At 41.6% G+C, this 13,814-nt stretch overlaps 1 long non-coding RNA gene across 1 annotated transcript in view; it reads right to left on the minus strand.

Moving 5' to 3' along the window:
* LOC103672993 overlaps positions 1-13,814 on the minus strand; it is a 324,581-nt gene that overhangs the window by 151,344 nt on the left and 159,423 nt on the right. The window contains exon 3 of the long non-coding RNA XR_571277.2: positions 13,282-13,364. This is a non-coding gene — a long non-coding RNA (uncharacterized LOC103672993). The remainder of the gene's footprint in view (positions 1-13,281; positions 13,365-13,814) is intronic.

A 13,814-nucleotide genomic window follows, 5' to 3' on the forward strand; every position in this document is an offset into this window, starting at 1 on the left:
GGAAACTCGGGGGCAGGCAGGCAGGCAGGGTGCTGGGGGAGCCCTATCTCTAATACAAACCTAGCAATTCAGGGATACAGGGGTTCAGTTCTGGAGACCAAAGAGAGGGCTAACAGTGGAAAAAGGTACTTATCAGTTCGTTGGCCAAGCCCCTGGCTAGAAACTATCTAAACTGTCTGGAGAGCTACTCTTGGTACTCAGAAACTTCTGAGCCTGCATTTCCATCACTGGCCATTCCCATATGAAGGACTGTAAGGGAAATACAAATAAAGCTCATCTGAGGATATTTTAATTTTTAAAAGGCTAAACCCTAATACCTGGCTCTTAAATAGCATTTCCATCTGGATAATCCCAAGCTCTTTGCCAAAAGTTGGGTAATCACATCCCTGCTAAGCAAAAAGGGAAGTTCCCAAGCTTAATTGCATCTCTCATTAAGGACAGAAAACTGAACATTAAGTCAAGGGGGATGTATAACTTTTTCCTCATTACCATTCAAAACAGAGAAGTGGTCTCTTCCTGGAGAACTACAGCCTTGAGTGCCATTCTGAGTATTAAAACTGAGCCAGGACAAGTGTTCATACAGGCAAAAATCCCGCCACCTTCACCACCCTGTCAATGGTTGTACCAGGAGGTGGTAAAAATGCAATCCCACAGAGCGCAGTATCAACAACCATAGGAACAGGAGTGGAAAAGTTGGAGAAACTGAATCCTCTGTTCTTTTTTTCTTATACTTAACACTGTTACCAGTCTCGAGGGACAAAAAGCATCAAAACACATCCCGTTACATTTTAAGGAGCCTGCTCTATACATTTGGCCTCTTTTGATATCTTGGATACTTCACGGAAATGACTAATATTCAAATAGGAGTTTTTCTTTTTAACTACATACACACATACATACATGCTTACATGCATACAAACTATGCATATACATTTATTTTAAATCCTCAGATCCTATTCTGATTTTTCCCCTCTGGATTTTATGTTGTAATCAATAATCCATCCATTGGCCACTTGATTAAGTATCAGAAAGGAGAAAATACCATTTCTTACCTCTTGATAATTCCAATTTCCCTTAACTTAAGACTTTTATCCTCTTGTCTGGTTTTCCTACCAAAGGCTACTGAAAGTCTGAAACAATTTTCGCCAGAGTAGCACCCCGGTTGTCAAGAGCGGACTCAGAATTCCCTTCTGTAACTGAATTCATTAAATTCTCCTCGCTCCCATAACTTCCCTGTTCATATCTGCTCCAGCAAATCAGGTATTGAGGGCTAACACTCCTGCCTGCCTATTTAAAAGTAAATCTTCCTCAGTAATATACACCCTTCTGAGGAGCTGAACATTCTAGCTCTCCCCAAGAACCTAATCTGAACGAGGTTAGCACAACAAAAAGAACCATCTAGCAGATTCTGATGGACTTCCTCACAAGGCCTCTAAATCACTCTGCTGGAGTTGCTAGGGCCAGGTGCTCCTCCCTTTCCAAACCTCCTCCCAGGGCTCCCCCACCCTCACTGCAATTGCTGTGGTAGCTAAAACCAGCGTTGATTTTTATCTACGTGGCAACCTCATGCTCCCACAGGTTCCAAACTGATCAAGCGGCCTTTAAAAATGCCCCCCTCCTTCTTTTTTAAAGGGCTCAGCCAAGCTCTGTATGATCAAGACAGAAAACAATCCCTTATCATGTCGGAAGTAATACTTGTGGTTATCTAAAGCAACGGTAATCATATCATACACTTTATCTGTGGCTGCCTTTTTCTAGGAATAGAAACTTCTTCTCCTTCATAATGAGCACTATTGAAACTCCAGCAGGCAGGCTCTGCTTTTGGCGACATGCCATTCCCTAGCATAAGCGTGTAATCATCTCAAAAAATGTAACATGGCAGAGAACAGGTACAAGTACTTTCTGGAAATACTGTTTGTAAAGGGCTGACTTGATAACAGGGATTGTTTGTGCTAGGGCCTTTCTGGCCTGTATGGTTAACAAAAACTTGCAGTTCTGGTGCGAGCCCCGTTAATCCAATAGGACTTTATGTAGGGTTTCAGGGGATAGGGCCCAGGAAACAATACGGGCCTTTGCCCTCCTAAGTGCTGCTACACCGTGAGAGATAAGCACTCCACTATCTGATCCATCATAGTTCCTTTTGATAGATACTGTGGCTGTCAGTGCACCACGTCAAAACGTGCGCTCTGTCAGATTCGCAGCACTAGAGAAGTCTGGAAAAGAAAAGCATCAAACAGCATCATTTACTGAAGATGACAATCCAATCACAGTCTCTGTGACTCATCAGACATGCAAACACCACAGCACTAGGTGTGCACACCAGCCAGGGGCCCTCCAGCTCGAGCCCTCTGATGAGGGAACCACCGTCTCGAAGAATACCTTTTCAGGAGAGAAGTAAAACGAAGTTTCTTTTTGCAAGAAGGCGAAATTTCCATTTTTGCTTGTCACACTGCAAACCTGGAGCACAGTGCCATAGAGCTTAGCAAATACTGTCCCAAAAGAGTGAAGGATATGGACTTTGGTTTTCCTCATGCTTCCCCCTGGGAATGGGTCCCATTGCCCCTTGCCCCGTCCCACAGACTTGCCTCTCACTGCAATATTTGTCCCTGCTCCCAGACTGACTATACAATACTGATGCAGGATCCAAGAGGGAAAAGCAACTCCATTTGCCCATATAGTTTTACTTCAGTGAATGAATTTGTAAAACAAACTATTTTAATGCCTAAGACACTTGTGGGTTTGTTTCGTTTCGTTTTGTTTTTTAGGTAGGCTCCACGCCCAACATGGGGCTTGAACTCACGACCCTGAGATCAAGAGTCCCATACTCTACGGACTGAGCCCGCCAAGCACCCCAGTTGTAGCTTCTATATCTCCTCTACTGGGCTACTATCTTTGCCTCTCTGTAATGTAAATATATTACAAAAAGACATTATGTATAATGCAAAGATAATCCAAAGTACTTGCTCTGCTTTAGAAGGGAACTGTACAAATCAAATTTATACAAATATAAGTTGAGCTAAAGCATAGACACTGTAGTGAAATCTACAGAGTGTTTTTGGAATATTTCTTCTATACGTAGAAATTTTTCTATTAGATTTCCACTTAATAAAAATAAGGTTTACCTTATTTAAGTGTTAATTATTAAATTATGTGCAAGTTTAGAGACCAGGCCATTGAAACGTATAAAGGGCAGTTATTGAAAGGCAATCTTAATCAGCTGTTGTCAACTTCCATGCAATAAATAAGAAGCAAAAAATTTAAAATACATTGAAAGATTAAATGAAAGGAAGAACTTCTTGCCAATGAAAAATGATCAATAACTAAACTCCACAACAAATGTCCAACATTTCTATTCCCAGGAAGCTCTAAGTTTGCTCTGCCTTGGATGATTTAGAAATTTTGTTGCAGTCATGAAGAATTATCTTAGATTGCTTACTGTAGTCCCTTCCAACAACACAGGTCTTCACTCAGCACACACACCTGCATGGGGCTGCCTGTCAGGGAGTTCACAGTCAGAAGCTAACCCTAGAGAATGGACTTGATCGCTTTCAGTGTCACATTCACAAACAAAACAAATGCACGTTTCCCTAAACGACAAGATGGCTGCAATAACCACTCAGATTAAAAACTGGTGTCACAACCCGGTGAGAAAACAAATTACCAAGAAGATTTCTGATCTATAGAGAAATACGAAAGGCAAAGGGGCTCCCGAAAAGAAAAGTTATTTGTTCCTAAACCCTGCTTCTTTGCTTGGAGCTATTTCTTAAGAAAGAAACTGCTTCCTTCCCTAACCATATAAAACAATCCCTGAAGTTATTTATAGTGTTCATGGCCCGGAGGCATCACTTGGTTCCCCCACCACAAGCCCAACCATGTGTTACTATATTAAAAAATGTGAAAAAGTAATTATGGGGTATGGGAGCCAGTGTCTGCAGACACAACCTGCCAAAGAGGAAGTGACAGGAAACTTATGCTCCTCGTTGCTGCTCAAGCACTGCCCAGGCTCAGGCTCAGAGGAGAGCAATCTGTTCCAAGAAATAAGAGAGGAGCCTGCCCTGGTGAATCAGAAATATCCCTGTTTCTGAATGTACAGTAAACTGGTTTCCATTCCCAGGTCCCCTTAGTTGGTCAGACTTTCCAGTCACGTGGAGAGACCACTCTCAGCATCCTCCCTTGGCAACTCAGCCAGCTGCCTGCCTCAGCTCCCATTGGATTGGGTAGACTGGGACATGTGAGGTTCTAGACTTGGGTGCGAGTTGGGAGACGACTGAAGCTCGCCCCTAAAATCCTGTCCTCCCACTCTCAGATCCTGATTGCTGCTATGTTGTCCTAAATCAACTTTCTTGTTCCTCTCCCCACCTCCACCCCTGGTTTCTTGTCCTCAAGTAGGACGTGGTGATCCATCTAACACTGACTTCTGGACTGGCGTCCATACATTTACAGCTCCCTCAGCCGTCGCCTTTGGAAGATGGGCTCTGTCACCATTAGGACATCCATGCTTTCTAGCCCTGGAGGCAGAGAGGAAAAGTCTTCCAAATAGCTGCTCCAGAGAGCAGAAATTCATCAGGGAGAAAAGTCCACATTTCTGGTAAAAAGGCAGTGTTCCCAAGAGGCCTCAGCTTAGGAAACATTTATTGAGAGAAATTACATATCCTCCCCAGGACCTCCATCTGTCTCTGTTCTGATCTACAAAAGGAGTTCCCTCCTGATGTCTCAGGAAAAATGTCTACCTTCACAAGAGAGCCTGAGAAAGTTCCTGCTACCTCAGGAACGCTTCACTTGGAGGTAATTGTTGCTATCTCTTTATTCAACTTGACCACCTAAATGCAGCACTTCCAGAGAAGCAAAAATTTACCCACAAAGTGTCTTTTACAGAAATCTCTTTCAAATAAACTTTTAAAGAAAAGAAGAGTCATAGATAACTGAGAATGCAGAAGATAATGGATGGCAGGAAAATGTCCTCACTACCTCTTTAATATAACTAAATAAATCACACTAATCATCATCATCATGTTTCCCTAATGGATAATATTGTGAGCATGAAATGTAGTTTTGTATTATAAACACACCAGGCTTGAGATCCTAGTTCACATTCAGCAGTTTTAGAATATGAGTAAATATTGATTTCTAAATCCCTTAAAAATCCTCCCTTCAAGTTTCTACGTATATGTAGAATTGAAACAGGTTATCAACTGATGCAGGTTGAAAGCAGACTTTAAAAATCAGAGAGAGTGTTCTTATAAGCTAATCCATGCAGCTTCCCACATTCAGAACTGGTTTATGGCTTTCTGAGATGCCCTGTGAACCTCCCTAAGAGCCGAAGAGGAGCTCAAATCGTCTCATCATCCAGGCTTTCCCCCTTGCATCTTTGCCTCCTAAATGCCAATTTCTTCACCACTGTAGTGTCCACAGCGCCACCTGCCGATTGTAGGAAGTATCTCGATGGCTCCCCGCTCTCCCTTCAGGGATTTGCTTAATTCAAGTCAATCAACGATGGCTACAAAACATACCCTTAAGAAATAAGGAACATACCCTTAAGAAATAATAAAAGAATCTATAAGATGAGCAAGATACCAATTCACAGAAGCTTAACATGACCCAACATGTTCTCCTGAGGCAAAGGTCTGCTCTTCTAAAGGCAATATTTAAAAAGTTAAACCTAGTATTTGCAAATTTGCTTCATGCAGATTGATGACAGGGCTCTGTGTGAGAATGTTTTTTAGAATATTAGACCAAAGGCCTCAGAATTTTTCAAGATTCTATACTTTCTTGTAGCCACCAATTCTGGACTTCGACTTTCTCCCTTTCTTACGGAAGAGTGTCTTCTACTTTTAAAAGATACGAGATTTGCCATCATAATTGGTTAGATAGGAATAAAAGATTAAACTCAGTCCCTTGACTTTGATTCATAGCAGTTCCATCTCCACCAAAAGTTACAGCACCCCCCCCCCGACCCGCAATCTGGAATCTGTGAGCCATCCACACAAATGATAGAGACTAAAGTACCTACATGCATGTGTGAATGCAATGCCCCTCCTCCCACACTCAACCTTTCAGATGGTTCGACTATTTCCCCTGTGTCAACAATCTGCCATTTGCATCTCAGGACTTAGCAGGGCAAAAGATAAGAGAGGATAACCTTTAGCACCCACAACTAATGAATATGAATGAGGTCATTCTTGCAAGCTTTACAGGGGGACAAAGTAACACACAGGGAAAACATTTTTTGTTTCAAGGCTCCCGAAAGCATTAGCTCATCAAGTTTCCTAACAATCCCCTGGGGTCTAGACTGGCAAAGGATCATTATCCCTCCAGCAGGTAGGCAAAACAAGACGCCCAAAGGTTAACATTTCGACATCATTCTGTGTCATAGATATCCTGAAATCACATGGAAAAAAAGGTGCTGCAAGATGCTTCTCACTGACTGTAAGTGCAAAGCAAGAAATACGCCCAAATCGGGAGGCCCTGAAAGCTTGGAAGAGTACTGGAACCAACCATTATTTGGTAATGATCTTATCAGAGCAGACGGTTTTAGAAATGTAGATCTCTACCTAAAGAAAATATAGCTATAAGAATTAGATTGCAACTGAGTAATAATTTTAAAGAAAAGAAATTTCTGCATTTATCAGTTTAAGATTGATGTGAAGAGTTGGCGGGTTTCTTTTTTTCTCCCCTACGCATTCCTAATTAAAAGCTAAGTATGGAAACTAGAGAGAGAGGGTAAGTATCACAAGTGGGATCTTCAAACTTGAGCTCCGGTACAGGATTCCATTTTAATTTTGTCTGTATTTGCTGTGCTCTTTTTAAAAGTATAAACTGGACCCTAACATTTTCCTGTCTTCTACCAAATTCAGGAACTATCACATTTTCTTTTTTTTTCTTTCTAAGTCTATAAACTTCAAAATATTTTCTGCCAAGTTGGCAAAGCTCCAATCAGCCCTTCGCCACTGCAATTAAAGTGATTTTCCATCTGAATATAACCCTGACAAGAGAGACATTATAAGAGCGCTATATAAATCTATTTTAATTGAGAAGTTCCCTCACTGAGCATATTGTTATACTCCTCACAAACACGTATACATCCTCACAAATACTCAGATTGTTTTCGGAATTGCGAGTCAAAATGACAGCAGCGGTCACTATCTAAAAGGGAAGCTGAATTTGGGATCCTCTTTTGAAAGCAAGCAATACCTAGAAAGAAAGAAAAAAAAAAAGAAGGGGGCTTTTATTTCTTTTAAAGTTGATATAACATAAAACAAACTAAACCCATGATAGAGCCAGACAAAGTCAAACAATATATCAACTTCAAGGAGTTGGTGCGGCAGGGAATGCTGTGTTACAAAGCATTATTCTTATGTCGTCACCGCTTCCAGAAAACGCTCAAAGTTCCAACTTTTGTTCACTTAGTACGGGATTCACTTCTCAGCTGAGGAGGACCTTAGGAACAGTACACTTAGCACTCAGCAGTTATTTGACCTATTTTACTAATGTGTTTGGGAAGGAGGTTAATTAACAGTGGATGGCTATATCCTTAAGCTTAATTTTTCCAACAGCCCTGCTCATAAAAGGAAAAATTGAGTATGTATTGAAGGAAGCAAGCAATTAAGTTGCACAAATAGTGAGCTCATTGAACTGCAGCTGACTTCTATCATGTCAAAGAACAACTAAACACAGAAGCAATAAAAAGATTGTTGCCACGACCACCACTGAGAACCAACTGGCAATAAAGATGAATAACTTCCTACTTGAAGATTACTTGATTAAAGCTCTTTAGAAACCAAATGTTACACATAGGCATAAATGGAGCAAAATATTTTAATGCGTGTTTGGCAGGTTCCGAAACATTTTATAGTCAATTTTAAATGAAGGTTTATACAACAACAGTAAACTCCACTTAAAACAGCCTTTCCAACTGCTGTTCTTGCAAGCACGCTGCTGTGTTCCTGGGGAAATCTTGAACTGTACTGTGGGAGAAAAGTCCCATACCTAACAGAGTAAGGGGAGGGCGATGGGGAGCGGAATTCCACAGGACCGGGTCCTCTGAAACCAAACCCAAGAGCAGAGCCAGAGAAGCCCATTCAGATGGCCGTGACCCTTGAAGGCAAGTAAACAGACTCCCTGCAGGAATAACCGGGAAATCTCTCTCTCCCCGGCAACATTCTGCTCCCCTGCCCACCTCCCAAAGCTCGGAAAGGTCAAGTTTTAGCCCAAGCTGCCCTTCAAAAAAGTGTACTCACATCTAGGAGTTCAATACGGGTTGGCATCAGAACTGGCTCCCAGGACTATCAGTGTCAGTGAGGTGGGGCAGGCTTGATTTGACAAGGAAAATGTGTCTGACAGAGGACTCGGCTCTCAACTTACAAGTGTCTATGGACATGTCTGGAGAATATCAGCCTCTTGGAGAGCTAGACCCCAGCACTTACCTGCTGCCTTTAGGGGGGATACCACGAAGAATTATAAAACACGAAAAGGATGAGGATTTTGCCACGAAAGCTGCTCAGAAGCTAACATTTAAAAGAAAAAAAATCAGAAGAAGCTGCCCTTTGCATTGCTGCCCTCAAACCCACTACTGTGGAGAATTAAAACCAGTCAGTCTATCACAAATAAACCAGTCTGCCACTTCATCTCCATCCTTCCCCCCTGCTACTCCATCTCTAAAAGACTGAGGAGGGCTGAGGCTGGGCTTTTACTCTGAGCATTTCCCCCATGGGGCTTTAAGGGATCAGAGCCCTGAGATTCTGATGAGGAGGCCTCCCCCTTCCTCTGCTCCAGCCCTCTCTTCCCTCACTCAGAGACTTTGCAGTGAGCTCCTACGGGCTCTTCTTTTTTTGATTTCACACAGCACCCTTCAGTATGCTGGGTATATGGGAAGTGTTTCATGCATGCTTTTGGGCTAGAAGCAGCAGGAAAGGCTCATATTTATGTCCTTTTTGAAGATTTCTTTTATCTTAGCCATTCTTGTTGAAATAATCAAGGGAATTGAAACTAGAGAAGCAATTTTGTGCCACAACATAACCAAAAAAAAAAAAAAAAAAGCATAACATTCTCAGTTTTCTTGGATGGGAAAATGGGACCTAAAATGGCCTGAAGAAGTTGTTAAGCACATAAAGCACATGGTCCCTTAACTTCATAGTCTAGTTAGAGAGACCTACCCTTTACACACTATTTTCTAGAGATTCAGAGCTGAATCTGCTGCCCAGAATTTTTAAATATTGGATTTGGGCAATTTTAACTGCAAACCAAATTCATACTGCAAACTTTGGAAGAGCTTTATCAATGAGAAGTAGATATTTATAATTTCGGTAACACTCTTCCTCACCACCTTTCAAGAGGACTAGTCATTGGACATGTGGCATGCAAATCTGATAAAGAAATAACTTAGGAAAGAGTCTGAATATTTATATAAATCATATTTTGTTCACAGGCAGAAAGCTCAGTGGTACACTCCCTCCCATTTCAGCGTCTCCACCTTAAAGCCTTCCATGGGCTTTGAACTCCAGGTACTCCACCGTGCTCTGAAATTCTGGAGATGGGATGAACTGTACAGCACTGGAAGGGGGGTGGAGAAAGAAAGTAGCAACTGCTCAGAGATGGGAACCGTTTGCTCTCTGGAAGTCCCTCCAGGCTTAGGTTCACTATCCAAACTCCAAAGTCCAAGACTCTTCAGCCCCCCTGCGTTAAGAGAACAAGAAAAATGCCCAGGAAAGCCCACGGTTTCCTTCCTCATGGAGGGGAGGGAGCAGCAGAGGTAGCAGACGCCCATGCGCAGCCATCACTTCCTCGGGGGCTGGTGTCCATTTCCACCCACTGGGATGGAGCTGGCAGCTTCATAACCGGCAGGAGATGCATGATCCAAGAATCCAGTTTGGCTCCAGTTCTAGCCTTGTAAAAGCCAGTTCTGTCTACCTCCGAGAATCCTTATAAGCATTAGCAAGGATTTCAAATTGCTTCATCCTCAAGAGTATGGCCAGAGAAAGAGGAGTTAGGTCAAAGAGTCCATCTTGAGTAAAGCTCAAGATACTCTTCAGAAATACCTTGAGATTAGGGAAAATAGAAATACATTCAGAAGTGAGAGAGAGAAAATATACCTTTTCTTCTCTTCCTTGGAAGAGTCAGAGAGCGTTAAGGCCTTAAAGCAAAAGCAACATAGGGTGTATTTCTAACAAGGGAATTGAGAGTAAATGGCTATAACAAGTTTGTTCTTCAAGAAACTAAAGAAATCGTGTGTATATTCAAAGTGTATTTAAAATGCCAATTTAAGCACTAATGTCTTCTCTTTCAACCTTCCTCTCTTAAATTTCCTTATCTCAGTCCATGGTTTCTCCATTTACCAACCACCCTAAAGTAGAAATTTCTGTGATTTATGTAACCCACCACATTCAATTCTAGACTTAGTAGGTCTCTTGGATTCTTCTCTTACTTCTGCTTCTACTATCACTGTCCTACATCATGTCATCTATACCTGGATTGTTAGAATAGCCCCCAATGGGTCCCCCGTCACCACCTGCTTTCTCAACTCCAAGTTATTTGTCATATCCCTGACAGTTACCTTCCTAAGGTACAGTTACAATTGTGGAGCACCCTCTCAGTCCAAAAGCTTTTACCAGTTTTCTGTTTTCTTTTAGAATAAAGTCCAAATGTCTGAACATGGCATTCAAGGCCACTAATAAATGGAGTCCAAAAGCTTTTACCAGTTTTCTGTTTTCTTTTAGAATAAAGTCCAAATGTCTGAACATGGCATTCAAGGCCGCTAATAAATGGAAAGTGTTCTAAACTTCAACACTTACCTGTCGTTTCTCCTCACACACAGTTAACGCTCTACCCAGAACAGAGTCTTCTCATTTTCTGAATCATGTCATGGGCTTTCACATGTCCAAAACATTGCACTTCTCCTCTAGCTTTATCTCTTCAAATCCTGCTTCTGCTCTAAAGACTAATTCAAATGTTACCACCTCCAGGAAGCCCTACTCGATTCCAAGGCAAAATAAATCGTTCCCTCCTTAGAGCACATATAACCTTTTGTTACAATATTTCTCCCAATCTGACCTGTATGCATTATTGTAGAATTTTCCATCTCCTCCTAAAGGATAGAGACACTAGTTAATCCCTCTAAAGATGATCTTGGGTGCCTAGCATAGTGTCTTAAATAAGGTAGGCTTTTCATGAATGGTTCTTTTTTTTTTTTTTTAAAGATTTTATTTATTTATTCGACAGAGATAGAGACAGCCAGTGAGAGAGGGAACACAAGCAGGGGGAGTGGGAGAGGAAGAAGCAGGCTCATAGCGGAGGAGCCTGATGTGGGGCTCGATCCCATAACGCCGGGATCACGCCCTGAGCCTAAGGCAGACGCTTAACCGCTGTGCCACCCAGGCGCCCCCATGAATGGTTCTTGTACTGAACTGACCAGTAGAGAATTGATTAATTTTCACTAAAAGCTGAACCATGGATAAACAACCAAGCCAAGAAACAGAATCAAGGAAGACCTGGAGGGAAGAAAGAAACCTCAGTAAATGTTACTCGAACTGAGGCCCATGAATAAGACTTTCATAAAAGAATAGAGATGGCCTAATCCAGTGCTTCTTAACATTTTTGTATTCACACATTCTTGTGAAGGGTTTGACTATGGTTGAGAACTGCCCTGACCAAATGGGGAGGACACCTCTTTTTCAGCAGTAGAGACTTAAATCTGCATTTAAAAGGGTTCGATGAAGGCTCAACAGATAAACATCACAATAAAATATTATACATAAAATATATATAAATATATAACATATATATATGATACTATTTCATTTAAACATCTCTACACACAAAGATCTAATGATGTCTTAATAAAACAAATATTTAGTTCACATTTTTGCCATCATTCCAAAAAGGGGAAAAAAGCCAAGAACTAAAACTATCTCTTTAGCCTTATTGGCATTAAGTAATCAAATTCCCTACTACTCAGAAATCCGAGACAGGCTTAGTGCAGTTCTCATTCTCGCCTAGAATGAAAAAATGAACTCAAACTTCTAAAAGAAAACCATAATTTTCCAACATCTTCTCATACGAGTCTTGCCTCTCCCCTGAAACGTTTGAGTCAACTCTTCCTGGGATGAATCACGTTAAGAAATGAATCTCTTAATTGCACCATATAAGCTAAACAGTAAGCCATGACCTCATCACCCTGGATGTAATAAAAGGGCAGAGACACTCAGGCATTTCAACAACATCTTAATTCCTGCACTGTTCTAGTTTATTATAAAGCAGGCCTGCGTGCAGGAAGACATTTAAAAAAATGCTTTTATCTCCAGTTTGCATGTTAGCAGATCTCATGGGCTCGTATCTCTGCAGATAGAGGTCTGAACTATGCAAAATCTAAGCAGGCAGGCCGACGAATTTACCTGAGAAAACAAGAAACCCAATCTTGAAAATGACACTTGGACTCAAGAGGAGCCAGGAGTAGAAGAACCTCAAACTCTACAGTTACTCGCCAGTCTCAAGCTAAAAACAAAACCTGGAACTGAACAACTGTCTGAATGCCACAGCCAGACTGGACAAGAAGCAAGAGGAGGCTGGAGAAAACGGGGGAGAAACAGAGTACTACACCCCCTTCTGACCCTTGACTTATTATGAAGTCCTTCTTCTGATGAGTATAGTATCATTCTTATTTTGCTAGAAGTAGCATCGGTAGGTCCCATCTAGATATGCAGACCTCTACAGAGTGCATCGCATATAAGCACAAATGACTACCTACTCTGTACCTGGCACCGATGAAAAATTCCTAAAATGATGGTCCAGTGAGAGAAATAAAGTATTTGGATAATTTTGCAGGAAAGTTCATCTTCACGTATGGAAGAAAATGTTTTTGTCCCATATCTATAAGTAACTCCAAATAGAGATATTTCAAGAAGAGTTAACACTTGAGCCTGTCAAATCACAAAAATACATTTAACTTGGGTAGGAGGATAGAAATTGCCCCCATCAAACAAAGGAAGTACTGAAGGAGGTACAGCACCGGCAGAATCAGCAGTATTCAATATTCCAGACGCTCAACCACGACCTGGAGTGACTATTGTTCCTCCGTATCATTTCCTAGCCATAGAACGCATTGTTCCAAGTGTTTTCAGATGGTGCTATCGACTGCAAAGAGCTGTGAGCTTGCTGTTTCATGTTCCATGGCTTATCACTCTTGGGAGCCTTGACCAATGGGCCTTCTGTTTTGAGTATCCCAGTTACAACTGAGCCTTCACCTTTAGACTGGGCTCGTGGGAGAGAGCAGCAAAGTGAAAAACTTACCTGGAAGCACACAGCCTGAGGTCATTGTGTCACCCACGCTGCAGCCCACAGAGCAGAGAGATGGAGAACTTCAGTTTCACCGTCTGTAAAAAGGGAATAGTCACTTGAGTTCTGAGACTCAACCCAAAGCAGTGATTTAGCAAAAAAACGCATCTACAGACAGATGCTCTGGTAAAAATTAGGCATATATTTTATGAGAACTGTCCAGAAAGAGTTGAGCAGATTGTTAGCAGAGACCAGGAAGATTTTGCCTCATAATCAAGATTAAATCCCTGTCTGTGACTGTCAATATTAAGCTACAGTGTTTGTGATTGATGTGGCTTTGAAATTACTAAAATTAAGAAAGGTGCTCTGCTCTAATCAACTGTGACATACACTATTTTCAACAATGGCATTTCTGCAAAAAAAAGAGAAAGGGGGGAAAGCCTATTGTAAAAATCTTTTATCCAAGTACCTTGAAACAGCTCCTTTCTGGGAAGAGTCTGGCATCTTCAGAACAGCACTGTCTCAGCTCCAAAGACTTTAAGGAAGAC

This window comes from Ursus maritimus, unplaced genomic scaffold, assembly GCF_017311325.1.
Source record: "Ursus maritimus isolate PB19 unplaced genomic scaffold, ASM1731132v1 scaffold_25, whole genome shotgun sequence".
Classification (NCBI taxonomy): Eukaryota; Metazoa; Chordata; class Mammalia; order Carnivora; family Ursidae; genus Ursus; species Ursus maritimus.